Here is a 16,835-nt window from a genome sequence, read left to right on the forward strand (position 1 = left end):
GCCTGCTGAAGCAGCACGATGCCCACCTACAGCGTTATCTCATTGCAGGGATAGTGCCAGCCCACGGCGTTCATCCCGCACCGTGACACCATGCCAGTTACACTGCAGCAAATGTCCGCAGCATGTCCTCATATTATAGAGCCATTACTATACAGCTCAGGCAGCACTATTACCTTGCCATGGGGCAGACCTCCAAGCTGCACACGCAGCACCAAACCCTACCGTATGCTGTGTAATACAAGGGCAAGAGAGAGGCATGAGTTAATGGATAATGGAAAGCCACTAGCTGGCAATATAAGATATTTTAAACAATAATGATAAAGGCCAGTGGCCTCAGTGATCTGTGATCCTCAGTACCCCTGCTCTTTGTGGCACCCGTATTAATGAAATGTAGGCAGCATGCACAGTGCTTGTATCTTTTTGTGTTTGTCGGTGCCCGTCACCTCCATGTGAATGAACAAATACAGCTCTCATTAAAATCGACAGGTGCCATGGCAACCATAGCCGCATCATGTGACCAGCAGGGCATTAGTGGCTGTAACAAAGTGTGCCCACTGATAGCTGGGATCCTTTCAAATGGATAACACTATAACCCAGACAGCTGGAATCCATTCTCGGTATATACACTGTAACCCACCAACAGATGGGATCCATTCTCGGTATATACACTGTAACCCACCAACAGATGGGATCCATTCTCGGTATATACACTGTAACCCACCAACAGATGGGATCCATTCTCGGTATATACACTGTAACCCACCAACAGATGGGATCCATTCTCGGTATATACACTGTAACCCACCAACAGATGGGATCCATTCTCGGTATATACACTGTAACCCACCAACAGATGGGATCCATTCTCGGTATATACACTGTAACCCACCAACAGATGGGATCCATTCTCGGTATATACACTGTAACCCACCAACAGATGGGGATCCATTCTCGGTATATACACTGTAACCCACCAACAGATGGGATCCATTCTCGGTATATACACTGTAACCCACCAACAGATGGGATCCATTCTCGGTATATACACTGTAACCCACCAACAGATGGGATCCATTCTCAGTACCTAGCTTACCTCTGTCTAGGGTCTCTGGGTTGTCTCTTTCCTTAAGTAGCATAAACCCACACAGTGTCTGCTTCTAACAATGTGGAGATCCCTGGTGGGGCAGGTGATGGTGAGCCTCCTAGTTGTAACACTGATGTGTTTGTGTTATCGCAGCCCTTTAAATGGATTTCAGAGGGAAAGTTTGAGTAGCATGGCCATAACAACTGCTTTTACATACAGAGGCCAGATTGTCCTGTGCTTCGGTTTGGGTCGGTGTCCACAGTGGGTGAGCGAGACTGAAGATTCCACGTTAGAATCCTAGTAGATCAGTTCTGTCACCAACGCAGCGAGGCTCAGCTGCTGAACAGCGACACGATAATTGGGAATTAGAGGAGGGTCAACGGCTCGGGAAATATTTATCCTGGTGGCTGTGACTGGACTCTTCACCTCGGCCAAGGAGTTGATTAGCACATCTGGCACCATCTGCCCGTTTCCACCAATGTGTCAGGGACCTCGGCTCCTTGATAACTGACACTTGTTGCTAACCCTTTAAGTCCCACAGATACATTGGAAGGGGTTAAAGCTTTCAGGCAAACAATACCTCTAGAAGCTGTATATTAGAAGCCAGCTGTAACAAGGTGGCTGTGACAAGCTTAATCATGCATTCCGGCATATTTCAGGAGAACCTACAAATTTCTATCCACTTTTCCTGATCTGAAATCACAGATCTGAGTGCTATATTTTAGCAGAAATGTTTGGGATTCTTCGTGGCCGGCTGAGTCACACGAGTGCAATTTTAGCAGCTGCCAAAAGCCATCATTATGCATATTCCTGCATTAAATGCTCCGCTCACTGAATGTCTGAAAAATGTGACTAAATGAAAGGATAGACGTATACATTTGCCTTCAGTCCTTGAATTATAAACGGCAACACAGTGTTACGCTAGCAGAACAGTCTACCGTCTACAGACATCTTAAATGTGACTTGCTGTGAGAAAAGTGTAAGCTCATAGGAGCAGGATCCACTTCTCCCTCTGCACCAGTATAGTCTAATGTGTGTGAATGTTACTGTCTATTTTAATGTTATTGTTCATTTTCTCTCTACAGGAACGGCCGTCGCTCTATAAATAAAATGTAATGTAGAAGGAACGTATTCACTGTGCATCTGTAGGGCTATGTAGGGCTGTAACAAATAACAATATATTGAGTATACTAACAGTATGTAATCACTGAAGCGGGGATACATGTTAGGATAATGCACGCCCCCTGCTACGGGAAGGATGCAATACCCCAGGTGTGGAGGTTCTTATCACAACAACACAATTTATTTCAGAAGCTGTCAAACTTCATAAAACTGTCATTCCTTAACATGAGGCAATGACTGATAGAATGTTGTCAGCATCTGCCGCATTATATACGTTATAACATACGTTATAACATACGTTATAACATACGTTATAACATACGTTATATATTTACCATATCACCTACAATAAATAAATAAATATTTATTTGGGGTGATATGGTAAATGAAGTATAAAGGCAAGCAATGCGATTGCGCGGGAATGTTACGATGTAGCACTCACTTCTAGCCCTAAAACTGTGTTATTTCATTGTTAGATGAGATGCCAACAAAATCTTCCTAATCCTCATTCCCGCTGGGATCAACACTTCAAACTCCTTATTATTTTATCTTAACATGAGAACAAAGAAACACTAATCCTTCCATCAGGACTTTGTGTCCAGTTTGATAAAAAGATATTTTTTGTGGTAGGCACATTCAAGGCGCTGGGAATGTCTCATCATACTCTAATGTATGGATAGATATTTCATACAGCATGTGCCTCTAAATAATCAGGTCACATCACCCACATGATGATGGAAAATGAGAACAGCTATAACATGTTATTAAAAGTAATATTTACCATTGATTTTCTTTTCATGCAATCTGTAAGGGCCTACATAAATATAAATGACCTTTCACATTGTCACAATGCATCGTATATTATATGTCAGAGTACAAGTAACATTCCCGAGTGAAAGAATGGCTTTGTACAGCGTTGAAGATGTAGATTTCTTTTGATGTTCTGTCCTCCTGTGTCATAGAATACACATTTGAATGTCTTTCCAACGCATATACAAAAGGCTTACGCGTGACTACTAGCCTGTGTAAGCGTATTCATAGTTATTTCACACTCAACGGGCTTTTTGCATAATTCCTAGACTCCTGGGGAATGTAACCTGCACCCTAACACCACCCAGTCAATGTCTGTCTCGTTCTACACCTATGATCCTATTCCTCAACTCTCTCAAAATATTTCAACGGTAGCCGGGTTCCTATTGATAAATATCAGTTTGTTTTGTGCAACAACAGTTACAGAGGAATTCTTCACTCCAGCTTAATTACATTGTCTTGTTGCCGTGGCTACAGAATTTTAGTTGTAGTTTGGTCTTGGAGGGAATTGCTTTCTTGACATGTTGTATCCCATTGTCCCTCCACAAAAATGATACATGCGTATTTTTTTGTAAAGGGAAATTCTGAGAACACGCTGCTGCTTTATTCAATAGTCTAAATGACAGCCTTATTAAATAAATGGAAGAATAAACGCTCTCTAATGGTAATGACTGAGTGCCGGCAACACATTACTGTCCGCTTGGTTGATGATACCTTTCACTGGACCAACGTCATTCAAGGCTCTGTTTTTAAATCTCACTTGTCTAGATGAGTGGGGTCATTGCGGAGAACAATGATTTCTTTGTTTGCAATTGTAAATAACAGTTTAATTGTTTTTCCAGGTCTTCTAGCCGAGAATACTAGCCTAATTACCTTTGTTACCCCAAACTGCTTTGGCACAGGATGGGGGGAAATCAGTTCTAACTTGCCTAACAGTGCAGAGGGGACTTTGCTTTAATGCAAAAACTATTGTCCAAAGACCCCCCCTCCATGAAAAAGTTTTCCTTTGGGAGCTAGAAAACCTGTTTTAAAATGTTTGACAATAAACAATTCTTATTACATTTCACATTTCATATACATTAAATATCATGACATGGTCAGATTTCTATGCGCATCTGGTGTATTAGAGGTTATATTTTAGGCGGCACCACGGACAGCACCAGCTGCTAGCAACACTATGGAAAGCGCTGTGGTCCTAAGAGGCGGCAGACAGAGAAAGCAGAGATCTAGCAGAGGATCCACCTGGAATACTGGGGCTGGATGGAGAGGATCACTTTAGGAGCTGGCACGGCAGAGAGAGCGAGGATTGGAGGGCTAAAGAACAGATGGGGACTGTGTTTTTCAAAGCTAAGCGATAAAACAAAGGAAGAAAATCCCTTCCTAAACAATTAGAACAAAGTGTGTTCTTTTTCCTTATTATGACGGCAGAAGTAACAATATCAGATATATCAGAGGTATATTGGTGTTAATATTAAGCCCCCCTTGTTTTGCATTTAGCAGCTCCCAAAATATATATATTGCATGTCTATTCTGCTCACTATGGAACTGGTTGTGGGTCCATATAGGACTTCTTATGCTTTAGTAGGGTGTGGGTATATCCATATAATTGCATATACCATATTTGCTTGATTATAAGACAAGGTTTATTTCAGAGCAAATGCTCTGAAAAATACCCCTTGTCTTCTATTCTAGGTCGTCTTCTAATCAGACCTCAAATAGAGGTCTGACTACAAGACTAAGATCTGGATCCCCCTGTCTGGCAGCCGGTGGAGGTCTGCACGATGCACGCAGGCAACCTCCGCTGCTGGCGTCACTTCTGCTGGGGCTTCTATAATGGAGCGCTGGCGTCACATGACCTTCCGTGCTCATTTATAGACCCGGCGAAGTTGCGGGCAGCAGCAACGGAGGTTGTCTGCCCAAATCTCGCCGACGTTCACCAGCTCCCAGAGAGGAGGATCCCCCCACAGCGCAGGAGACCTGGATCATTCTCTCTGGCAGCTGGTGAACCTCTGCAGGATGAGCACAGACAACCTCCACTACTACCCGACACTCCTTCAAAGAAGCCCCGGCTCATAGAAGAGCAAGCGGAAGACCTGGGTAGCAGCGGAGGTTGTCTGCGGGCATCACACAGACATCCACCGGCGGCCCCCACTTGACACCAGGGAGTCTGGAGCACGAGGGACATGTCTAGGGATGCATCAGTAAGTGGGGGGGCATATAGGGGGTATAAGACATATCAGGGGGGGCAGATAGGCAAATAGCGGCAATAAGGCACATCTGGGGGAAGAGTGGTAAATAGGGGAATAAGGCATATCTGGGGGTCAGAGTGGCATATAGGGGGGTATAAGGCATATCTGGGGGGAAGAGTAGCAAGCCGTGGGGCAGATGTGCATAACTGGAGGGCAGGTTGGCAAATAAAAGGAAATAAAAAACAAAAATCTTCTTTCTAAATGAATATTCAAATTTCGTGGGGTTGAGCAAATGCGGTAATCCTTGCTAGTACTGGCTAATAAAAACACAGCACTTTGAGAGCAATCTTAACAATGCCGCTATTCCCTTCAGTGTTGTGTGAAATGTAATAGATGCAGAGATGCTCAATGGCGCTCTGAGTTTAGCGAGCTGAAGACAGCACTAGAGCTATTCAAGGCCAGAGATCTTTAATAATAACCGATTCCCTGCTCACGGTCCTCGCTTTTAAACAACTGGCGACCAAGCAGCTGGTTGTATAATTAATACGATATACCATATTGCTGGCTTCATACCTAACATTATTCCTTAATAGCTACTACACTGCAGGAGCCACAGGGGCCCTGGATACCCATAAATCCCAACACATTCCAGTTACTGGATGCTATTTAAGGGCTCCCACATGATGCTGGCTGGTATATTGCATCATATACCGGAGGGATCTCTCAGCATGAGTTAAATGTCAGCGGTGGTCATGGTTAAAGTGATGGGAGAAGCTGGAGTCCCAACGGGAGTGGAACTTCGGAGAGAGAGAGAGAAGGGAAGAGAGAGAGAGGGGGTATTTCTAATTCCACAGAGCAGTTTATGCGACAAGCCTTTAGTTACTGTAAACTGCACGTTACATTTGTCAAAGCAACACAGCCTGTATTGGTTTCTGCTTAGAGCCCCTATGATGGACGTACATTAGAATAACTGATATCAAAAGCTTAACCACACACTACAAAACAAAAAAATCTAGCACACTATGGCTGTGAATTAGCACGCCTCACAAAATATCATTTGTTTTTGCCTTGGGGCATGGATACATCACCTGCTGCATTTAAATACCATTAACCACAATTTATCCTACCTATGAGACCTATTAAAGTACTAGAGATAAAAAGACAGATGGCGGATAAAGACAAGGTGTTGCGCCACAGACCATTTTAAAACTGCTTTCTACTCTCTTGTTCCTGACGGCTTTACGAACATTCTTTAGCGTATTCTGTGCATTCTAGTTCTCCTGGACAGTTCCAGGTCTCAATTGCCTTTTTCTGTAAAGTTTTGTTTTCTCACATCATCATCAGACACTTGTCCCAATTATTATTTCCACAAACTATTTATTGTAAAACTATACCTTAAAGGAAGTTTGTTTGCATCTATTTATCAGACAACATGGCAGATTATACCCCGACGAGCGCCACTTCTTTGTTTGGAAGTCACCAGAGAATTTCCATGTGACCTCACACGCTAATTGACAACACAGTTTAATTACTGTATCTAATTATAGAATGTGGCCTTGAAGAGCTTCTGTCTCTCGTGCTAATCATAATTAACTTGCTTTAGATCTTCAGTTTAGCTCACGAAAACAGATATTTGAAACAAACAGGCTTTTTGTTTAACAATAGGTGCTACACCTTCACAAAACACTTACAAGAAAAAGATGTCAAGATGAAGAAAAGTGATTTTGTTTGATGATATCAAGCAGCTTCACTCAACTAAATATCTGTTGATCCCCTGTTGCTGATGTAGGGCATCATCGTGATCATTGATGGGAAGCGATCAGGTAATCACCACCCTTTCACAAGGCCTTTAATGGCACAGACATGTCATTTACCTGTAGACTGTTGGGACACTTCTATAGCTTCTGCCTGTGCTACCAGGTCCGAGGGTATTAATTGAATTAATAAAAGGGGGTTGAGCGAAGAATTCTTCTTAGAGTCAAAAGAATTTCCCCCATTTCTGGGAGAAACTGTTTGCTCTATTTGTTAGAGAGAATTATCAGCTGGGTAACACACAATATGACTGGGTAATTCTAATCCTGTAAAACATTCATCCGAATACAAGGGTTTTGCGTTGGCCAGTGACAGGGGGGAGAGAGAGTTGAAGCCCGAATTAATTTGCTTTGTCTCATCCAGATGCATTCCTTTAATTACTGCAATTCAAAGTATCTCGGAAAGGTAGAGAGAGTGCCCTTGTGTAACAAGCTTTTAATTCTCTTTGGTTGGAATGCTGAGAGCATCTGCTTCCTGCTTCATATTTCTTAGGACATTCAATTCATTATATAAATTAATTGCCTAAATTACTCCAATTAGCTGCTTAACTGGTAAAAGTGTTTGTCCTTGGGAGTTGTGGCAGAAGCTTTGCAGTTTAAAGCGTTTCCCGGTGATATGCAGCTGTTGTCTCTCCAACTCTCACATGGTAATGTTTGTATAGGGGACACGAGTAATAACGGGACCACGCATGCTTAGGGCTTCATGAGTATTATTTTAGGTCCCTATCATTCTGCAAACAACATCAGGATCATAATCATGGAAAGCTACCGTCTATTCTATTGCAGAGTTCCAACCCCTTATCACTGAGCTATCGGGCAGGATAGTTAGCGCCACACACCCATGGTATGATGATGATGATGATGATGAATAAAATTACAGAACTGTATACCCCAGGAGTTCCATTCTGATCACTGTGTTTGATTTTCGGGCTGCTTCGGAATGTCTCTGTAAGTAAGAATGCTAGGAGAAGATTTAGCAGATTTGCTACATGCCTCCGGCGTTAATCCGTCATCCACTTTTGAGCAGAAAATTAATTTTATGGAGGCTTTTTTAAAATTTGTAAACAGCTGAAGGGTTTTCGACTCATCGCTGACTCACGGAGCTGAGGACAATGCAGGGATGCTTGGCAAAGATAATTGCTATTGATACAAGGAGAGTCACCTCAATCATACCCAAGAATTGACGGGGAAACAAGGGTTTCTGAAAGGGTGAGTATATATACACAAAATGAAAATGACTGCACTTAACGCCTCCACTTTACCTCCTGGTCTACGGAATGAGCAGCTTTAAAAAGTCAGACGTGGTGGCAGCAGGGAATAATTATTTATCAATAGGACGGTAAGTAATCTAGATCATTCCCTCGGCACATCTCTCTCCCTGGTCCCTCCAATCTGCTTCTTTGTGAATGTTCTTCTGTGCATTATGTGACGCTCATGGTGAGATTACTCGCATTAGTCATTGATGACTTGTAAAAGATTCAAACGGCACAGAGACGTTTTAAACCTGCACACTTGGCTGACGGGCAAAGGAAATCATCATTAATTGGCCTAGACCTCGACTCATTAGCCTTGCAGTTACTATTAGCTTCGCAGACAGCTGCAAACACGGGCTCATATGCCCTCCATTTCTATTCTTTATCTCTCCACATTGTGTTACGATCTACCCCCTTCCATCAGGATCGCAGTCCTCTAGTCTGCTAAGGTTTCCGTCTCTTTGTATATCTATCTGCCCTTTTTATCCATTTTACACGTGCAATAATAATGTCAAATTAAGGGAAAGAATATGTTCATTTTCTGGGTGACTTTTACGGTAACATTTATATCACCGTTTTCTTAGTTCTCCTTTGAAATGCCAAAAATATCAAGACTGCAAAGGCCTTTTTTTATACATAAAATGCATGCACTATGGATCAGCTCCAGAGCTATGCAATGTGAATAATTTAGGGCACTATCAGGTTGGAGGCTGGCAATGACCGGTGGTCTCTCTGGAGGGAGCAGGGCATCCATGCAAAGAGGGCTGAAGGGATACCTGGGGGTCCTTTAGGACAAGAGGTCAGGAAGCCGGAGAACCCGCACCACTGGTGGCTCTCAAGGTGTCTGATCTGGCAGCTTAAAAATATAACTTTGCTTTGGGTCTACTGGAAAAATACATTTAAACATTCAGTCTACTGGAAAAATACTTAAGTAAAAATGAACATTCTTTTTAGAGATATACATGACATGTCCTTATTCCAGCTGTCTCAGAGAGAGTTCATTTTTTATAAACCTATAATGAATATTGTACTTTGTATGGTTTCAGGGTGACACATCCTCATTTACCTTCCACTTCTTCTCTACATAATCTATGGATCTGTGTGTTTTTGTAATCACCAGATTTCATCCCACAAAGCGCTAGAAGCATTTGATCGTTTCCTACTCAATGTCACAGAAACATACGACAATCCTTACTCTTCTATGCATTTTCAAACATTATTACAAATTAAATGGGAAGTATCATTTATTACAGTGCCGCCTACTTTCATGACCTGGACTCTATCTCTCAGGCAAACATCACGAGAACCAGCCCCGGGTTGGTTTACAACATAACATATTTGCCGTCTCACTTGTGTACTAAAAGTATCCAGCATATTGTGGACCACAGTTGGCTACAATAGCATGAAAATAAGACAATTAGATAAGATAATTAGATAAAAAAAAACAAAAAACAATAACCCCATCCGGGACCTTTCTACCATATCATCCGACAAGTCACTGCAATGAAATGGTGGGGGCAAAATTGCTTGTGGCCTCTCCTCGAGAAATTATGCTGTTTAATACGGGCCACCGACTTATTTAGTCGACAACAGTCGACTGTAACAGTATTCAATGGAATCGATTCCCCCGTGGACATAATCCAAGATTATCTAACACAATAAAAATCAAGAAAATGCCAAAATGATCTATTTTGTGAAAGACGTGCCTGGCAAAAAAAAAAAGCAGTGGAATTGAAGGCAGCTTCGAGAAATAATTAATGATTCACTCAAATAAGTTCTGAGAAGATGGGCCAGTGGGTTCTTTGTGTCATCATGAGCTCTGTATCAGCGACTACCTCATTACAGAGTTCATCCACAATAGAATAAAACATATTGGGTACAGTAAAAATGTCAGTAGTCTGAATCATCCTCTTGTTGGTATTTTGCCTTATTAATAGACAAAAAAAGAATTACAGGTTGCGCCAGGGGTACGTCAGAGATATACACAATCTCGCTGCCATTCTTTTGATGAACCGTTAAAAGGGCATGTTATTTGCCAATGGTATTTTACATTTCTATAAATACAAGAACGACTTTTTACCAAGAAAGTTCCTTTCATGTACAGCCAGAAGAGAATTCAACTTCTTTATGAATATACATATATTATATATCTACACACAAATATATATATTATTGTCATTATTATTATTATTAACTTTTATTCACGCAGAGCTTCTTACAGGCCATACATTCAAAGGGTCTGACAAAACTGGCAATACATACACGCCTGCCTTCTGTATTCTGACTTCCAAAACAAATTATCTAGTCTAATCATTCCTTATAATGGAGGAAATCATTCATTCGGATAATAACCATCAATTGCTTGTTTTTTCCAAGTTCAGTTTCGAGATGATCAGCTACCAACCTACGCTGTGCAGTTTAACTGACACTCAGATAAGCAACGCCAAGCCCTCGTTAAACTTAATGACTATAACATTAATTAGCAGCAATGCTGCCTGATTTTCATCCCTATATATAAATATGCTGCAGATAGTTTACTGGAGTAACAGAAAGTTGTGACTACCAGCAGGACACCTTCTACCTTCAAATCAACACAACTGGGGTATCATGGAATAAAAAACTGGACTTTATCGCATACATAGCTTTGATTCTCCCTTTATTTATAAAAAAAACCTTGTCATCTGTCCAGGACCGCTATCTGGGGGGTACGACCAGTACGAGTGCCCTGAAAGAGCAAGGAGGCCGAGGTCCCCCCCCGTGAGGTCTGACATAACGCGTGAGAAACCAGAGGGAGCAGAAGAGCTACCCCCTCCTAAGCCAACAAAGGTAGGTTGTGTGTAAGTATGCTGTTGTATGTGTGTATGTTAGTGGGTGTTTGTGTAAGTATGTTACTGTAGGTGTGTAAGTATGTTAGTATGTTACTGTGTGTGTGTGAAAATATGTTATTGTATGTGTGTTCGTAAGTGCGTTAGTATGTTATTTTGTGTGTAAGTACATTTGTTAGTTTGTGTGTGTAAGTATGTTGCCATGTGTATACATAAGTTACTGTGCGTGTTGGAGGGGCTTGGGGGTCCCAACCGTACATCTTGCGGGGGACCCCAGCATTTTTTTACTCCACTAAGTAGCGGTGTGTGTATATATGTGTACGTATGTGTACTGTACTGTTGGGTTAGAGTGAGTGTTTTTTTATATATACACACATACAATAACTATATATATAAATATATAATAAGCCCCGGCCGAAGTGGAGGACAGTAGCAGCAGGGGGATCTGGATCTTAGTGTTATTATCCGACCTCTGTTTGAGGTTGGATTATAAGAAGAGGGGTATTTTTCAGAGCATATTATAATCGATTCAACTAATCTTATCGATTAGTTGTTGCAGCACTAGTGACAACCTACACACACCTAAATTTACAACCTGTCGCTATAAGCCCTTTTACTTTAAAAGTATCTACCGCCTCCTATAGGTATTCCTCAACGTTATGCCCACTAAACAGTTCTTGTACACTGGTAGGCTCACAAATGTAAATGAAGAAGGTGTTAATGTTTTTGCACAAACCCTCCAGCACCGACTGAGCATAAACTAAGATACTTTAGTTAAATCCTCCACCAGGTCAATAACCGAGGGCTCGTTAGAAAGCAATTACTTTTAGCCACGATCAACAAGCAACTCGAGAGGTCCTTCCTCGCCAAGAAGTGAGTGTCACATCAACTGAGACAGGTTCAACAAAGAGGCAGCTATTTAAAGTGAAAGGGTCAGACAGCCAGATAATGCTCTCTGTACTAACAGTTACTAATAGCTACAGAATGTCCTCTGTGCATGCGCTATTACTTTTATAAATGTGATAATGCATATATAAAATCTAAATAAATAGGATATAAGCAGATTAAACCGTCCAGTCATTTTTGTCCAAAGTTTCTTGCAGGGTAGTTCTACATTGAGGGATGATCTCTAACCCTGGTTCAGTTATAGGTAATTTAGACTAATTAATGCAATGTACACATTTAATGGAGTAATGTTATGATGGGGGATCCAGTGGCCTCATTTTTATGGTGACACAATGAAAGCAGGGCTTCAACATATGAACCTAACCTGTAAATATGGCGGCCCAGTGGGCTGAGGTTCGATAACCCTGGCATCTACATTTTAAGACACGCAGCACCTGCTCTAACACTGAAATGCCTTTTTTTAACCTGGCTATCCACCGTGGGCTTTCCATGCCTCCTTCATTACATTGTAATTAAAAAGCATTTCTGAGCCCGATAACCCTCAGGAAATGTATATTCACAGAGTACAGAAATGAGATTCATTGGGGGGAGATAAGGCAGGAATTGTGCGGGATGGTGAAGTCTGACAGCCAAAGAGTTGGGCATTTGGACTAGGATTTTTCTTGTTGGTATTTCTCTGTATATCCACAGGCTTGAAGTAGAAGGGACAATTGGGTATAAACAATTCCAGAAGCTTATTTTCCTGTAGAGCTGATTTTCACTCCAATGGCTTTACATGTTGACAGCCTGGAGGTGCTGTATTATGGGGGGCGCTTGGGGCCCCCAAGCATTTCTCTACTGAGAACAACAGAGCTCTGCGATTGTTCTACAATCCTTCTGACAACAAATGCATTTCCTCACGCCAATTAACCACTCACACTGTGATAATGTTATCTCATATGGCTAGTCCCTTTAAACACATTTCCAGCTTTCTAATGCAGATTAACATCCTATACTAAAGGAGCAAAACAATAGTTAACAGGTGGCATTTGTTCACAAGACTGTTATCTCTACTCTTCCAATAGCTTCCGCTCTAAAACGTTTTTTTTATTCCGAGAATAAACATCAGAAACGCAAACCAGGGTCATTAGGTCTTATATATGCAGTGCAATTCCATGTAGACTGAAGTTCTAAATGTAAAGCAGTTGCCGTGGAAACCAATGAACTGTTCCTAATAATTGCTTCAAGTTTAGAACTTTGCTTGAGACCTGTTCTTTGGAAATATGGCACCAGAGACATGGAAGGCCAGTTTTTCCAAATGGTGACAGAAATAATGTTTTTGCCCCTGCATAAGGGGCAATGCGCATTAAGAGTGCTTGGTTGGAGGGATCAGATCATCCCAAAAACATCCTCCTCTTTGGGGGAGAGAGGACCAGATTCTCCTGTGTAGTTCTCTGTTACCTTTCAAAACCACGCACACAAAATTCTTACTGGAGAATTAAAACAAAGGAAACAAACATTGTAATCTCATACTGTAGCTTATTTATCTTTAACATTGTAACATTTTTTGATACTGACTATACCAGGTGGCAACGCTCACCCTAAAGTAGAAGGGCAAGCTGTAGCCAGCCTTCTTGGTATCCGTACAGCGACCGGAAGGAAGGGGTCATATTCCACTGGGTCTCACCAAAACAGAACTTTTACCCCCGGAAGGTGTCATCGCATTCCCACGTTTCAGAACTAAGTTCTTTCTGAAAAAGCCTGCACATTCGAAGCAGAATCAATTATACCTCAGCAATTTTATTTCTTTCACCTAGACTGTTTCTTAAGATCAGATGAAAACATTTTGGGGTAGTGTTCAATTATTTGAAGTGTTTAGAAGACATAACGATTCTTGGTTCTCGCCTTCTCTGTGGCTTCCACCAGACAAAAATATATTTGTAGCGCATATAAGTCACTTAAGACAAAGCTGGCCAGAAAGGAACCACACATTAAAGTCGGCCGGAATTACATGGTCCATTTCTAGAGGAAACTTTATCTATTACAACCTGAAACAAGTGCAAACTACATTTGTATTAACCCCCCCCCCTCTCTCTCTCTATATATAAATGTATATTTATATCTATTTATCCACATTACATTAAAAATGGAGAAAAAAAAGCAGTTCTGTCAACACCAGCATCAAAGGCTGAACACACTGTTTATTAAGGGGAAATCCCCACCGAGTGCAAATGTTGTTACCGTCTGGCAGTTACTAACATTAGAAATCCAGCTCTTGGCAGTACCAGTAGGTGGTATAAGATTATTTATGCTTCCAGTACAGAGGGGGAGTATTTAACTTTACCACCGCCAGGCCGAATGACGTGTCTGAGATGCATCATAAGCAAGGGTGTCAAACGTGGCCATAATGCGATTTAGAAATGTATATGAATTGTAATCCCCTTATTAAACTTGGTGCTGCACGGATCAAATGCACTCAATTTCTGGGATTTCTCGCCACCACTAAAACTGGAGATTAGCTTTCTGCATCCCACCATCTGGCCAACGACTTATAAAGTCTGAACCGTCGGATTCAGCGTGGGAGGAGGGAACTGGAAACTACAGTAGAAATGCCAATTCTACATTTGCATGGTTTTTTGGGAACTGATGATCCAGTGAGAACACTGTGCGCCCATATGCTGCTCCGCTCCCTCCGGCTTTGCCACACTCCCCTCCGTTGGGCTTCAGAACACCCCTCTTTATGACAGTACTGCTGCTCTCCAGAACTCTATTGAGAGACACACTGTGACTTTAACAATGACCCATCGCAAGGGTAGTCGCATTGACAGGCTGGCAGCCGGCTGACCTACTTGCTGGCTCAGTCAGTAATGACCTTGCTGAGGAAGCAGTCTCCGTGGGAGTCCAGGGGGAGATATGAGCAACTCTGGTGTAGAAACGGCTGTGGCCATCATGGAAATAAAAAATGCCAAGCTTTCCCAGTGCCAAAAGTCTGTCAAAGCTCCTGCACAGGATTGTACTGTTCGGCTTTTGCTGGCATCCAAAAAGTGTAAATAGCTGTAGAAGTGTCCATTTTTACTGAAGAAGCACAGTGTTCATGGAAGCCGCTTCATCAGCAGCGTTCCAAACACTGGCCTGACGTATAGGGAAGATTATTCTCCAAAGTCCACAAGGATCACCCGCCTACAAACGGCATTGGGGTGTTTTACAATAATGCCCTGCTTTGTGCAGATTGGCAAGGACTGTCTTGGGCCCTGTTGCCAGATCTCTAACCCTAGGCAGGGCACTAAAAGGAGAACAGCGCAAAATTAGTATCCAAGTACCCAAGAATTCCAAATCAATAAGTGTTTTAAGAAAACAAAGATAGAACTGTATGGATAATATTGTGTTATAACGCAGTTTGACAAAAAGAACCCTGTGTTGCTTTAGTGCTGAGTTCCTACTGGTTCTCTGTGTTTCTCTAGATACCTGTTTCAAGCTGTTGCCCCTTCTGTGATAACGCCTAAAAGTACTGATAAAAATGCCCAGTGTTCCAGACAATCATCTGCATATACTTCCCTGGGGTACTATTTGAGTTTTGAGTAAATAAAACCAGAGAAAACATGGTTTAGATGGTAGCTTCTGATAGCATATAAAAGTAATACCCCTATGAAAAGTAATACCAACATGTTTAAAGGGGCATACACTAAAACGGTTAGTTTCCATTTAACTACAAAGTCATGAGTTTTATCCGCTGCCCTTTAATAAGCAGCAGGTTAACACACTGACCCAGTTGGCTCTTTAATATATCATGAGATCGAGGATGTGTGAAGGGATCGAGGTCCCGCCACCTCACTAACTGCTTTTCTTCCTGTGCCTAATGAGCCATTTGCTACCTTTATCTAAGGGACATCTTTATTTAAAATGGCTTTTTCACAGAAACCCTGAGTCGGGATAACAATAAAAAAGAAAGAAAATGTTTACAATGAATTGTAATGTCGAGTGGAAAAAAAGAGAGACATCCCATGGAGCTTACCATCTACGCGGTAAAACTGCAGATATTCAGACATAGCAGGAGCAGTGGGGAAAAAGCAAGAGATCAAGCAGATTTGGAGTCACATGGTATGAATTATTTAAACACATACTTGTTCGCTGTAGTTCATTTTCCACTGGCTTTTAAAGAAATGGCAGACTCTGGGATACCTAATTGTAGTCTAACTACAGTATAGCATACGCATCTGTTCCTTTGAAAAACTCTACCCTCTCATGGCTTAACCTCTTGTTATATTCTCCTTTATAAATAAATGTAATGTCCTGTTTCCTGCGGGTAGTTCCAAAGGTAGGGGAACCATGCACATTGCTTAGAGCCATTTGGATTCCAACGTCTACATGGTATAGAAGAACCATGGGTGAAGATTCCCTTTTTCAGTTAAACCTTGAGTAATACTTAATTAAATACTTAATTCATCAAAAATACTTCATTTAAATTAGTTAAATAATTAATTAAATACTTAATTAACTAAACAACTGAAATGTGGCTCTACCATAATACTCTCTGATATAAATACTCTCAAAAAATAATGATACTGGGATAAGCGCACTTGTTGAGGAAGAGAGATCCTCACTGTTGTGATGAATTACTTGATCAGTTATACGGCTTAGACAAAGGTATTTACAATGTCTCACTAGCAACGGTATCACAAATGGAAAGATGTGGTTTTACGACAACAGCTCTACTGGTCAAAGATAGGACTTCTAGAGAGGCAAAATCAATGCTGTAACACAATTCAAATTGTATTTATTTCTTATTCCTATCTATTGGAAGTAGACAAATCAAATATCACTTTCTATTAAAGGTGGTTGATTTGTAAATTCTCTGG

This window comes from Sceloporus occidentalis, unplaced genomic scaffold (assembly GCF_023333645.1).
Source record: "Sceloporus occidentalis isolate IW3139 unplaced genomic scaffold, rSceOcc1.0.p SCAF_29, whole genome shotgun sequence".
NCBI lineage: Eukaryota > Metazoa > Chordata > Lepidosauria > Squamata > Phrynosomatidae > Sceloporus > Sceloporus occidentalis.